Raw genomic sequence first — 15,257 nt, 5'->3', positions numbered from 1 at the left:
TTGCTCAAGGCTGAAGAAGAACCAGTAGGAGGAGGTCTGGACTCCAGGTATTTGTTATTTCAAATATGTAACAAGGCTTCCAGGAGTAAGCACACCTAGATAAGGGCTTCCTAGAGTGTGCCAGAGCCTTGCTGTGAGTTACAAGCTGGTATGTGATGGTAAACTAGAGTTGAGTCCTAGGGCACACCGCTCTCTCCTCGCCCATTCCTGTTCCCTCCCCACCCACACAGCTTACACTTGTTCTTTTAGGAGAGAACAAGACTCATCACCTTCCTGCTTCCCGCCCCCTTTCCAGAAGCATCTCAGTACATTTAGAAATTTACACAGTGAACTAGGAATGACAAAGAGTGGGACACCCCAGCAGAGGCCTCCCAACTAGTCATTTAAGAATGACGTGGAGAATTCCATAACAGACAGGGTCTTCCTCCCATTATAGTAGTTGAAAATGCCACATCCTTGCTTTCATGATGTCCTCTGAACCCAAAGTGCTGTCCTGGAACAACCAGACACCCTCAGAAACTGGTGACTTGAGGTTACAGGGAGTGCAAGATTCCACCCAGGGGGGTGGTGGTGGAAGTGTCAGACAGTAATATTTAATTTCCAGAGCAGCAGCAGTGATTCCAGCCTTGTGTTGAGACCCCAGCATTAGCACTGCTGGCCCTGCAGGTGAGATTTTTGTGCCCAGTGACAACAGAGTAGCATCTTCCTTGGACTAGGTCTGTCACGTTCCTGGCTGTGTAGTTTCCAGCCTTGTTTTTCCAGTTTCCCAGAAACTAATGTTGCTTAAATAAATTCCTTATATTGCAGAAATTAGCCAGAGTTTTTTTTTTGGGGGGGGTGGGATACCCTGTGTTCAAACACAATGACAAAGATCCACCAGAGACACAGATTTACATTTTGCTATGGTTACAACCAGAAAAACTATTATCACTGGAGAAAGACTGGAAGGAACTCAATCTTGGGTTCACACACTGAACAGTACTTAGGTTCATACATTGAAGTTTGGGTGATTTTTTTTCCTCTTTACCAATATATTGTGTATTTTTCTATATATATGTTATTAAAATACACAAAATTTGGGGGAAAAAATGATGTGGTAATCTAGGGGAGGCGAGGGGTATCAAATGACAAAACAAACTATTTAGTGATGAGTTGGCTGTCCTTTATTCAAGGGAAAACAATCCACAGATTGGGAGAGTACAGGATGTCATAAGCAGTGGACCACTCTTCCTGAGGGATTTTGGGCAAGAGTGAGTTTTATGGAACATTAGAAGTGGCAACGTGGAAACAGGGCATGACTGGCTAGGAGGTCGGGGATTTCCTTACAAGGCAAGCAGCTCCTACTTTCTAAGGTAAGGTGAGCTAGCTAAGCTGAGCTGGAGGATTGCGATTGGTATATCTGAGGGTTCCTTAACAGGCATTTTCCAGAAGGGCAGCTTGAGGCAGGAGATAGATGGGCTCCAGGCTGAGAAGCTGGAGTCTGTCGCCTGTGGACAGAAAACTCCAAGACAAAGATAATAGCTGGAGCAGAGAGGAGCTGAGTCCTGCCCAGATAAGAGATAAAGAGACCACATATACCTCATTCTGGAGGTCAAGAAGACCTTCCTGACTACACCTGTGCAGAAAGCCTCCTCGGGGGGCCAAATGGGAGGGGTCGCCACCCCATAATAGGTGATGTCAACCTTTCCACAGGCCTCTGAGCTGGAATCCATCTTGGCTAAGACGCAGACAGGGGAGGACCCTGAGTTATAACCAAATACGGACTCAGAACCGGGCAAAGCAAGATGACTGGCCAGAGGAAACCCAGAAGAAATGCCCCACATAAGTGATTTAAACTACCACGAAGGCACAACTGTCTCTCTGAGCCCACCCATGTGTGTCTGTTCACATGTACTTTTCTTTTTCCTCCTAATAAACACTTTACTTGTTTCACTACTTTCCATCTCTTTGTTGAAATTCATTTCTACAAAGTAGACAAGCCAGGGCCTTGTCACTAGCCACTGGCCCTCATGGTCTAGTGGTTAGGATTCAGTGCTCTCACTGCCACAGCCTGGCTTCAATCTCTGGTCGGGGAACTGAGATCCTGCTTCAAGCCGCTGCTGACCAAGGCCACCTGAGATCAGGCTGACTGTGGTTTAGATTTGTGATGTGGACCGGGCCACCGGGGCAGCTTCCATTTTGAAGGTCCTGATATGTGAATTAGCTTTATCAGAGGCAACCAGAAAGAACAAGGAGCCTATTAAAACAGGCAAACCCAGCATCCTGTAGAAGGGGGGCTTGGGAACTGCTGGACCTTGCTTTGAGTCTTCCTCAAGAAACAACTCAAATCACAGAAGGCCTCCCACTGAACTGCGCTGACGGCTGTCGTTGACCACTTGGAACAAGGGTGCTGCCCAGCCTGCAAGCATCACTGGCCAGTGCCCGGCGGAGGTCAAAAGAGGCCTCCAGGGGTTCTGTGTTACTGAGTCGAGTTAGGTCAAGAGACTGGAAAGGAACCAGAGTGCAGGTGACCGAAGGTAAATTCAGGAGGCGGGTATAATGTTTCTCTGTGTCAGGATAACAGGGGTCATCAGAACAGGAGCTTCCAATAAGGTAAAGGGGAGAATGTGAACGTTCAGTAAGCGTCCCATAAGCTTCATGCCTAACAACCCAGAGAGAGACCGCCTGCTGGTGCAAACAGTTTGCCACTAATAACTTCCTTGCCCTGCAGCAAGGAAAGTGTGGTTTGGGATGGGAAGTGGATAGAAGAAAAGATTGGCCATCTCCTGTCTGCAGTAATTGACCATGCCCCTACCTAAAAGGCAGGAGAAGAGTAACTGGCCCTCCCGTGATGGCTTTCAGCCAGCTGCCAAGATGCTGCCCACAGTAGCAAAGGTGCTGTCAGTCGGGGCCAGTTGGTCAGGAACCCCACGGATAATGACTGGGCCCCTGCCATACCATAGGGTACCTTCAGCCGAATTAATAAAAGGTGCATCTCTGGGCAGACACTGCTCCAAAGGCACACAGCCTGGTAAATGGGCTGTCGGCCAGATTTCCAAACCCTTGACCCTTTGGCAGACGCCCTTGTGCAACGTACCTTCACAAACATATTGTAACCCGGAAAGCTCTGGAAAGCAGTTATCTTAGTGCAAACTTACAGTGCTCAGCAACAAAAGCATTTCCTATTCTCAACATCATCTGTAAGGTTTCTTTATTCAGTACATTAATATAAGCAAACAATGGATCTCCATTTCCTCAACATTAAAAGGCGTATGGACTTCATGTTATCAAAAGTCTTTTTAGCTCTAAGTTTACAGGGGCTTTTTTTTTTTTTTTTTTTTAAGATTTTTTTGATGTGGACCATGTTTCGCGTGTTTATCGAATTTGTCACAACACTGCCTCTGCTTTATGTTTTGGCTCTTTGGCCGCAAGGCACTTGGAATCCCAGCTCCCCGACCAGGGGTCGAACCCACACCCCCGGCATTGGAAGGTCAAGTCCCAACAACAGGACCGCCAGGGAAGTCCCTAGGTTTTGTGGGTTTTTTTGATACATATAGAGCAGGGGTCCCCAAACCCCAGGCCGTGGACTGGTAGTGGTCCGCAGCCTGTTAGGAACCGGGCCGCACAGCAGGTGGTGAGCGGCAGGCGGGCGAGGGAAGCTTCATCTGCCGGTTCCCGTCACTCCCCTCCGCTCGCATTACCTCCTGAACCATCCACCATCCCCCGCCCATCCATGGAAAAACCGTCTTCCACAAAACCAGTCTCTGGTGCCGAAAAGGTTGGGGATGGCTGATATAGAGTACCTCATGAGTTAAATCATGTTTTGACATATATTTTCCCTTCTGATCCTGATAATAACTCTCTCTGAGGTAGGAGTTCTTATTCCCATTTTACACAAAAGGAAACTGAGTTTTAGAGTCAGTCTTGAGACTCTGGACCTCAGTCTTGCCCTGTAGCTGCCCCAGTCCTCCTCTATGGTTCTCGGAAGTAAGAACATTCTGCTCTGGGTTACTTAAGAAGACATCCCCTCTTTCCTTATTATTCAATCTCTGAATTGCCTGATTCTCTTGATAGAATCATGCCCTCTCCTGCTGCTTGCCTCTGCCTACCTTCCCGTTGTTTCATGTTCTCATTAAAGGGAAAGAAAAATATTAAAGAATTCACATAGAAAGCCTCACTAGCTTCCTAAAAATTTCAGTCAAAGAGCTGAATCTGAGCGGTAAAATAGGGCTTTTAAAATAAGGCTTAACAAGTTCAAAACGTTATAAATAGTACAGATGCAAAGATCCTTACATAAACTCTGCATGGATCAACTTTATACACGTGAAGATCTGAAAGAAATGCCCTTCCCAAGGTGAAAGTAATTTTTTTCTCCCTTCTGATGATATCTTTTCTCTTCCTTTTTTCCTTCCTCTCTTATCTGTATTTTCTATTTTAATACAATGAATACATCTTACCTTTGTATTAATAAAATACAATTATATTTTCATTTTTAAAGAAGGCTTAGGTATTTTGCCATGGTTGTTCTAACATAGCATTTAAAAAATTAAAAAAATAATTACTAAGCCGTATGTAAAACGGTTATTTCGGATTCCTGATATTTCTGCCCTAATCTTGTTCTTGAACATCACCCCATCTCTGAGCTTCCTGTCATCCGTGACCATCCTAGAAGCCTCACCCCAACTGTTCTTTCTCTTTGGATGATGGTGATGACATCACTGACTCAGAGATGACGTAAGGCTCAGGGATGGTGTTAGAGAGGAAATGAGCCCTAGGAATGGGCTGAGCTCAGAGAAGAGCAAAGCACAGAAATGTATTCAACAAGTAATGATGGCGCACATCTTGTCCTGGACAAGAAAGGGATGAGGGTCAAGAATATGCAGGAAAAGTGAGGCTCAAAGACTGCTGGTGTCTATTCAGTGAGTGTCCTCCCCTTGTTCCTTAGTAATAAGATTCAGATAATTATTTGGGGCACCAGGGTACTTAGCTAAAAGACTACATTTCCCAACACCCCCTGCAGCATAGTGGGGTCATGTGGTTGAGTTCCGGAAGATCCCACATGCTGCGGAGCGACCTAAGCCTGTGCGCCACAGCTACTGAGCCTGTGCTCTAGAGCCCGTGAACCACAATTACTAAACCTGCGCGCCTAGAGCCCGTGCTCCGCAACAAGAGAAGTCACCGCAATGAGAAAGCTGTGCACCACAACGAAGAGTAGCCCCTGCTCGCCGCAGCTAGAGAAAGCCCGCGCACAGCAAGGAAGACCCAATGCAGCCAAAAATAAAAAAATAAATTTATTAAAAAAAAAACAAAGAAAAAGTCATTGTAGTAGCTGTGACCAATAAACTCAGGTCAACCAAGTCGGAAGCATCCCGTGGCCCCAGGCAGGCCTCCTGGGACTACGGTGACTGCGTGCATCTTACACAGACGGTTCAGATGACGACTGGAGACAGTATTATAAATCCCTGAAATATGCCAGAACAGACACCTTGAGAAAGGAGAGCAAACTCATCACATGACTCTCCATGTTCCCCTCTTCCCAGTCGTCTTTCCAGCATCGACCAGCCTCCCCTACCCTGCCTATAGCCAGCTCAAAAGCCAGTTCTAAGAAGCCTTCCTCAGCTTCCCAAACATAACCTCCAAGCTTCAGTCATTGCTCCGTCCCCTCGGGACACATCCCAAGGCTACATTATTACCACAAATATAACATTGTATGAAAAGTACATTAACATTTGTAAAAATTGCATTTATTTCATAATGTTCCTGGCACTTTACATGCACTCATTTTAATCCTCTGTAACCCCTCCAATTGCATATTATTATCCCATTTTATAGATTATGAAACTGAGGCTCAGAAAAGCTAAAATGTCCAAGAACTGGAACCCAATCCAGGTATGTCTGACACCAGAGAACTTTCCACTATTCTGTACTGCCTTATGTGTCTCTCTCCATTAAAAGAAAAAAAAAAAGCTAATTGGGTTTTCTTCTAATTTATAAAAGCAATAATATCCAATATTAGGGTATAATTAAATATTATTGTATATCCCATGGATGTATAACATCCATGTATTATTACTATGAAGTCTATGGTCCAGTACTACATGAAAGATGCAGATTTTTAAAAGAAAACAGTATTACATATGCATGGGGAAAGTCTGGATTTCTATGTCTAGCAAAATGGCAACACAGCAAAATATTGAAATTACTGGGGAAAATATAACAAACACCTTTTCAATATATAACTGCATTCACAAGAATATAAGCGAAATCCCCCAAGGCTGAAAACAAACAGAAAGCTGGAAAGCTGATGCTGAAGCAGCAGCTGCATGAGATATCTGATCTCTAGAACCTAGAGACACGAGTTTCATGGCTACAACACAGACAGAAGTTAGAGCCTTGGGTGCATTCGAGATGAGGTGTTGGAACTAAGGTGCCTCATAAAACCAGGAACCTTTAAGAGATGCATCCTTGTGGGTGAAAGGATGAACTAGAAAAAAAAAAAATCTGGCCACTGTGCTCTGTGGAAAGAAATAATTCTCCTTTGAGAATTGACAACCACAGGTTTGCTCCATTTTTCATTACAAGTTTAGTCCAATTAATCCCAAGGGGAGAAATTACCTTTAAGTGGTCCTGGGTTGGTAATTCCCACACATACCTGGCAGAGGCAATGATAAATCCTTTCTGGAAGAACTCCCCTCAACCCCTGGAGAGAACCCAGATAAACATGAGCTCAGAATTCCAAATTACAAAATACACAGGCACCATGAAGAAAGGTAATATAAAAGAAAGACAAGAGAATCAGGTCCCCGAGCTTTTCAAATAATGAAATCATGGCATACAAATATAAAATAAGATGCTTAAAATATTTAAAGAAAGAAAAGAAAAAGTAAGGTATAAGATTTGCACACACACACACACACACAGACCCTGGCAGATTTGAAAAATAACCAAGCACAGGTATAAAAATAACAAGATAACATTTTTTGCTTATCAAAAGCTCAACAGATGTGTTAAAGAGCAGATGAGACACTGCTGAAGAATTCATGAGCTTAGAAGGTCCTATTTGAGCCAAGTCTTAAAAGAGATGAGAGAATGAAACACGTGGATGTCTGAAAGAAGAGTTCCAGGCAGAGGGGACACGAAATGCAAAGGCTTGGAGAAGAGAATGTGCCCTGTATTCCAGGAACAGCAAGAAGGTCAGCATGGCTAGAAAATGGGAAGGCACCAGGAGGCAATGTTACGGAGGCAATGGAGGCCATGCTGGTTTGTAGGTCAATATGAGGGATCTTTGGCTTTGCCTCTGAGATGGGAAGTGTTGCAGGATTAGCTCCCTCAGCTGCTGGCTTCTGTGTTGAAGAGCGTGTAGAAGGCAGAGAGCTTAGAAGCCGTGCAGTTATCTGGGTGGGGGCATGGCGTCTTGCCCCAAGGTGGTAACAGTGAAGGTCTTGAGAAGGAGTCAGATTCCTGATTTATTTTGCAGGGAGAGCCTGAGGATTTGCTGTTGGATGGGATGTAGGGTATGAGACAAAGACAAGTGATCAGGATGACTGAGCAGCTGGAAGAATGGGGTTGCCATGACCTGAAATGGCACCAACCTAAGACATCCAAGTGGAGTGTTGAACAGGGCACCAGATAAACATGTCTGGAGTTCAGAGGAGGCAGGAGCTGGAGGTATAAATGGGGAGCCATAGAGTTGGTATTGAAAGCCACAGAACTGCTTAAACACCAAGGGAGGAAGTATAAAGGAAAGAGAAGAGGGGGAAGAATTGCCTGAGTGGCGAACTTGAGTAGGAGAAGGGAGATGTGTGTATGTGAAGGGATTGGCCCATCTTCAAACGGTTCCATAAACAACAGCTCTCATCTAGTCAGATGGACCCACAGGGAGGCCTTCTGATCTTGACAGTGCCACATTTTGCTGTCAGCAGGGGTGCAAATCACATGGTAGCAACTCCCTGGCTGCTTCAGCCAGGGCAAACCAAATATAGCTCCAGGCTGATTAAAAGGCTCAACTGACAAAAACTGTAATTAAGTGGATTCTGATTGCTGCTAATTCGGACACTACCAGATTAATTGATTTAAAATCCTGTTCTGTATATCCTTGGTTAATAAGTTACCACTGGGGGAAAAATTAGAAATTTATTTTCAGTATATTTTATCAACATTGGAGGGGAGTAGGAGAGTCAGGCTTCTTGAACTTGACATTGAGACACGAAAAAATATGCAATTTTACTTCAGAAATTTTTTAAAAGTCAATTTTTGTAAGCAGGGCTGCAGCCCTTCAGAGCTTGGCTTTAATCTTAGCTAGGAAGATTCCAAACATGAGGGCCTCTTCGGTTTTTGCCCTGAAGGGAATGCTGACAATCTATAATTGTGTTTTTCTATCCTCAACCTATCCCTAAAGAACTGCTATCCCTTGTGCCTGTGCAGGCAAAGGCCTTACCTTCCTGCTGCCAATTCTCTTCAGTATTTCATTTCAAAGCAAGAAACAGAAGCAACATGATATCAGCCAGCGTGGGCACACAGCACAACAAAGAAGCACATAATTATGCCTCTCTCCCCTTTTAGGGAGTCTTGGTCGGGTTCTCCCCTTCCCGTCCATCAATCCCCTCCCTTCAGGTTTCTATAAACCCAAGCTTCCAGGCAAAGATGTTGGCTGTTATTACTTGTTTAAGCCTTAAGCTCGTATTCTTTATGAGGATGCTAGCATTGTCACACAGAGATTCCTGATGACCAAAGGCTATTTTAGGTACTTTTGACAGATGGCAGTAGAGGAGATATTTTGGGGTAGGTGCTTGTCTTATGGTTCTCTAATCATAGCTACTTAACACACCTACTTTATCCTCAAAGCTTGAGACAGGCAGGATGCTATAGTAATAGACCAAGTCCCTAGGTGTTCCTTAAAGAGGGATGGTTCCACCCTTGCTGTTCGAAGCGGTTGAGTTCTCTAAATAGGCAGATCCTGGAGACAAGGGTCACCATTATTCCAAGGACTGTCCAGAGACCCAGCCTGCACAGCAAATATATTCACATTAATCTTCCTGGGGGGAAATGAGCTTCATTAATAGGACTTTGGCAAGCTGAGAATAGAAAGAAAACTTTCTAGTTCAAGATGGCAGACTGGACATATCAATACATCTATTTCCCCTCTTTCCTATGTTCCCATTGAAAAATAAAAAATAAAAATAAAGGGGAGGGACTTCCCTGGTGGTGCAGTGTTTAAGACTCCATGCTCCCAATTCAGGGGGCCTGGGTTCGATCCCTGGTCAGGGAACTAGATCCCACATGCAACTAAGAGTTTGCATGCCACAACTAAAGAGCCCGCGTGCCTCACCTAAGACCTGGTGCAACCGAATAAATAAATATTAAAAATAAATTAAAAAAATAAATAAAGGAGAAAGGTAAGCAGGACATATGAACAGATGGAAGAAAATACAACACAACGGGGCTTCCCTGGTGGCGCAGTGGTTGCAAGTCCGCCTGCCGATGCAGGCGACGCGGGTTCGTGCCCCGGTGCGGGAGGATCCCACATGCCGCGGAGCGGCTGGGCCCGTGAGCCATGGCCGCTGAGCCTGCGCGTCCGGAGCCTGCGCTCCGCAACGGGAGAGGCCACAACAGTGAGAGGCCCGCGTACCGCAAAAAAACCCCAAAAAACAAAAAACAAACAAACAAAAAACTGAATGAACAGGCGAAATAACAGCTGATGATACTAACAGGTAATATATATTGAATGCTTCCTATTTGCCAGGCCCAGGTTGTTTTTAGCACTTAAAATGTACAAACATACTTAATCATCAAATATTTTCTGAATTTTCCCACTTTTAAATTCTTTTGCTTTCAATGCAAAAAGTTTTCTAAGTAACCTTATGTGTTCCTATTTTCTAGCCTGTAAGTTCTCTTCTTTAAATTGTTTTAATTTTAATATGTTGTGTTTGACTCATACAAAAGTTCTGAAGCATTGTTGTCCTCTAGGGTCTTAAAAGCCTGAACAGGTCCACAATGCCTTATCCATTTCTATGCTCCCTCAGGTCCTCATCAAAGTGCTTTCTTATTGAATATAATCCTGGGACTTCCCTGGTGGCCCAGGGGTGAAGGATCCGCCTTCCAATGCAGAGGACGTGGGTTTGAGCCCTGGTCGGGGAACTAAGATCTCACATGCCGTTGGGCAACTAAGCCCACACGCCACAACTACTGAGCCTGTGTGCTGCAACCTAAAGAGCCCACGCGTTCTGGAGCCCGAGCCACATGACGAGAGAGAAGCCCGCGCACCACAACGAAGAGCCTGCATGCTGCAGCTAAGACCCAGTGCAGCCAAATAAATAAACAGAAATAGCTTAAAAAATAAAAATAAATTTAAAAAAATATGGAATATAATCCTTGCTTTTACCATCTGTATTAGTTTCCTAGGGCTGCTATAACAAAGCACAGCAAACTGGGTGGCTTAAAACATTAGAAATTTATTCTCTCACAGTTCTAGAGGATAGATGTCCGAAGTCAAGGTGTCAGCAGGGCTACGCTCCTCCTGAAACTCCGGGTAGAATCCTTCTTTGCCTCGGTCATTGGCATTCCTTGGCTTGCAGCTGCATCACTCCAATCTCTGCCTCTGTTGTCACATGACAGTCTCCCTGGATGCCTCTGTGTCCAAATTTCCCTCTTCTTATGAGGACACTGGTCATATTGGATTAAAGGCCTCAGCTCAACTCAATTACACCTGCAAAGACCCTATTTCCAAATAATGTCCCATTCACTGGTACCAGGAGCTAGTACTTCACCATATCTTTTGGGGAGGACACATGCAACCCATAACACCATCCTTTATATTTTTCAACAGAAGGGCTTTCTGAAATTTTCCCACCTTGTCCCATTATTGACTCCGTGGAGTACCTAAAACAGAAAGCATTCTCTAAGTTTAAGGATAAAAAAAAAAAAAAAAAAAAAGCCAACCATTTTAAAAGTGAGAAGAAAAATAACTCAGGTCTTCAGCCAAATAATGTCCCATTCACTGGTACCAGGAGCTAGTACTTCACCATATCTTTTGGGGAGGACACATGCAACCCATAACACCATCCTTTATATTTTTCAACAGAAGGGCTTTCTGAAATTTTCCCACCTTGTCCCATTATTGACTCCGTGGAGTACCTAAAACAGAAAGCATTCTCTAAGTTTAAGGATAAAAAAAAAAAAAAAAAAAAAAGCCAACCATTTTACAGTGAGAAGAAAGAATAACTCAGGTCTTCAGACACTGGGGATTTTCTTTCATCTCTGCCCAAAGGAAACCAGCCAAGTCAGAACCACGGTAGAATTAGTGACAAAGGACTTCAGAATATTTGAAACCTCCAATCCAGAACAAGGTACATTGTAGCCAGAAGTTACAGACATTGAATGGTGATGGTTTATTGTGGCTGCTGCTAGTTTTTGAAATGAAAAGCCATAATGAGCTATGAAAGATGAATTTCGTGATGAAACTCTCTGTTCCTCAGGTGCTGCATTATTTCTGCTATAACATTTCTGATCAAGGGGAAAAGTATGATTTTTAAAATGATATAGTGCAAAACCTCAGAAGAACTGCCTTTTATTGGTTGTTGTCTGTGCCCCAAGCTCCGGCACACTGGCCGGATGGAGGTTGAGTGAATGAAATAACTTGTTCTTTAACTAGAATATCAAAAATGTACACTAACAACATTACGATCAAATCATACTAGATAGCTAGTGGGAACATGCTATAAAGCATGTTCACTGGCTCTGAAAAGCAGGAGTTCACCAACCAAGTTTTGTTAGCCAGTAAACCAGCCAGTATACTTCAGCATAGCTACCCTCTTAGAGAAACACGGTCTCATGTTCATTTAACATTCTATCACAAACGTATCCTTCATTGCTATTGATACTTTCTTCTTCATTATTCTTTCTTATTATTTTGCAACATCCCATTGAGGTGATTATTATAACTGACTTCACCATTTCCTAATTGCTAGGCCATTAGGTTGTTTCTGATATTTGGCTTTTATCAATAATGCTGCAGTGAAATGCTTCTACAGGCTCAGAAAAAAGCAAGTTGCAGCTTGCCTGTCTGAGGTAAATGAAAACAGCTCAAAGGGGGCCTAATTTCAAAGATCCCAATGGATCTTCTGGACAGCATTTTCCTGCAGGCAACTCAGAACAGACTGTGTTTATAATTTGTCCTGTTTGTGGTTTACTGGCTAACAAAACTTGGTTGGTAAACTCCTGCTTTTCAGAGCCAGTGAACTCAAACAAGATGAGCTGTATTTTGCTATTTCAGCTTAGCCCCTGGGGGCTGCCGGAGATATTCTCTTGTCTTTTATTATTCTTCATTCCTTGCTTTATCAGCCACTACTGTGACAAAAACTGTCTTTGCTGAGGCAGCCTTTAACCGCAGGGGTGACTGCAGGCCATGGGTTACCATCTGAGCATCCTGCACTCAACGAGAGTCAAAGCAATGTTAGAAAGGAAGTGGTGATTTCCTGGAAGTAGTAACTGGAGGAAACAGGTAAGAGAACAACTCAAAGGTGGGGTGGATAGCATTCAGTGAAAGGTCGTATGTGAGGAGGAAGAAAAGGTAAGAGACATTTATATTTATTTTCTTTATGTACTGATTCCTAGGGTATACATTTTACCATCTTTTCTAAACTGCTGCAAATGAACACACTGTCTCGCGGTCCTTGTATTATAAATAACACCAGAGTTTTTATATTCCTGGAGATACTGTTCCTAAACTAAGAGGAAAATTTTCAGAAGGTGAAACCTTAAGTGTACATCATGGGGCTTTAAACAGTCTCCCTAATTATGGCAGTAGCTTAGCTTTCAATCGGCTCAGCACTTTTCCTTCTCCTTAAATTTAATTCTTACTAATGGGGCCAACACTGCTACCTAAATAAATGCTTTGTCCTGTGCTCTAATAACTAAATCATCACCTTTAGAAAACATGCACAGGGAAAGGCCAGAGACAGTGCAGACACCGTCTGCCAGAGGCTTTGGGGGAAAACCCAGTTTGTGCTCTGTGATGTCCAAGTTCAGATGCCAGACGTCCTGTGTGTCAATGACAGTGAATCTGCTTTGCATCAAATTCTGAAGACAGCTGGTGATGACCAAACTTCTGAATCAGGCAAACTGTTTATCAATGCTGAGACTGTTCAGTGTTTCAATTCCATTTATCAGCAGGCCTATGATTAGCTGGTCAAAGAGTTCTCCTTTAAACAACAAAGATTTACTGTATAGCACAGGGAACTATATTCAAAATCTTGTATTAAATTATAATGGAAAAGAACTGAGAAAAAAAAGATCTGAACCACTTTGCTGTACACCTTAAACTTACACAACATTGTAAACCAACTACACTTCAATTAAAAAAAAAAAGAGTTCGCCTTTAGAATTTAACTTTCTGGCATTAAAGAAATGATTATTCACTTATTCCCTATGAAAGAAAAGGGACAAAATGAAAGAAGGTAGAATATTGTCAGTTAATAATCTACCCTGTTAGTAACAAGAACATTTTAAAAATGGTTTGTAATATTCATTGACATAATAGCCATTTATAATAGTCCTTTTATTCACAAGGCAATTTTACATACTTCATATTATCTGAAGCTCCCATTAAGAATCTGAGAGAGGTAAGATAGATATGTGTCATCCCCAACAGGTACACAGAATATTCTGGTTGAATCAGTTGAAATTCTGCAGCTCGCTAATCAGAAGTTAGTTTCCGGTTTCTCCAAAACAAGCCTCTACGTTTCAGTGGGTAAGGAATATAAAGGATGAAACTGAGTCAGGACTGCTTTCTCCTGATCTTTCTCACTTTCAGCGCTTTCCCTTGCCAAGGCAATTGATAAACTCTTCATGAGTCACACTCCTTCACCCCTGACCTGCCTGAGCCTGGAGAGTAGTCTTGAAAAGAAAGCAGCTGAGAAAGTACCTGTAGAAGAGGTGTAGACCCACTGCTCCTGCATCTACAAGGGGCTCTCAAGCCCCCAAATCCTCACCAACAAAACAAGGAGGTAAGGCAGAGGAAACTCAGACAATACATGTAGTTAGATGCCTCGCCAAGAAGGTAAAAACTTGGCAATTTTTCAGTAGTGAAATCTATGCTCTGAATCTCTCCACTGAAAGCTGATAAAGTAAAATAAGTTCTAGAAAACCTGTGCTAATCAACACAGAGGATTACCCAGGAATTTACTGGCAACAGAGATAATGCCTTACAATTACAGTATAAGATGACTTCCTATTAGGAGATCAAGCAGAATTAAGGGAAACATGATCCAGCATTGGTTTTTAAACACAGGAAGGGCATTCATGTGGAATGGGGAGTGAACAGATTCTGTGAAGCTCCAAAGGGCGGACCAGGGAACAAACAGGAGATAATACAAGCGAAAAAAAAAAAAGTGTCAAATCCCTCCTTTAATAATGTTCTAAGAATCGGATTATATCGGACTTCCCTTGCGGTCCAGTGGTTAAGACTCCGCGCTTCCAATGCAGGGGGCATGGGTTCGATCCCTGGTCAGGGAACTAAGATCCCACATGTTGCGTGGTGCAGCCAAAAAATAAATAAAATAAAATAAAATAATCAGATGATTAAGGAGATGGTGGAAAGAGTAACACAAGATGTTTCCTTATCATTAAACTCATCACATTAATGAAAGAAACATCAGCACTAGGATTAATACAAGCAGGCTGGTGAAGATCAGCAAAGTTCTTTGAAGCAACAGCATCTCTGTATAAAACAGACAAATATACAGATAGAAAGAGCACTAATGAGAGAGATCCCATTCCTAGGCATGGCCAGAAGCATTACAAATATGCAAAAAGACTTACAATGTGGCAGAGAATATCTTTAAATACAATAATAAAACTGTACTGGGAGAGATAATGGGAGATACGAATAATTGGGGAGGGAAACCTTGTATAACCTGGAAAGACAATAGGTATTAAATTAAGATAGCAATATATTAGGTTAACAAAGAAACAAAATGAATTAAAACTCAACAGAATGCTTTAAAGTACTTAACAAAATCCATTTGCAAAAACTAAACAGGCAGAAATATACAAGGATGTTTGGGGAATGAGAAGAAAAGACAATGCAAGATTCTCATACTCATTATAAAGCAAAAATCATCTAAAATATATAAACTAAAATTGCAACAGGGAAGAACCAAATCTGACTACATGTTGGATCTGTTTCTTTTACTTTAACTTGCTTTCCGCTGCTTTTGTTCACTAAAAGGATACTGTCTGTCCATAATGGTCTGCCTGGGGAACCCTGACCCTATGCTTGA

At 42.8% G+C, this 15,257-nt stretch overlaps 1 protein-coding gene across 1 annotated transcript in view; it reads right to left on the bottom strand.

Annotated features, from left to right (window-relative positions):
- The window catches only part of KIAA0319 (KIAA0319 ortholog), a 79,681-nt gene that overhangs the window by 53,714 nt on the left and 10,710 nt on the right, over positions 1–15,257 (bottom strand). The gene's annotated exons all lie outside the window — the stretch shown is intronic.

The sequence above is a fragment of the Physeter macrocephalus genome, chromosome 18 (genome assembly GCF_002837175.3).
Source record: "Physeter macrocephalus isolate SW-GA chromosome 18, ASM283717v5, whole genome shotgun sequence".
NCBI classification, from domain to species: domain Eukaryota; kingdom Metazoa; phylum Chordata; class Mammalia; order Artiodactyla; family Physeteridae; genus Physeter; species Physeter macrocephalus.
Note: the sequence above shows the minus strand (reverse complement) of the source record. Positions and strands in the feature narration are given on the sequence as shown.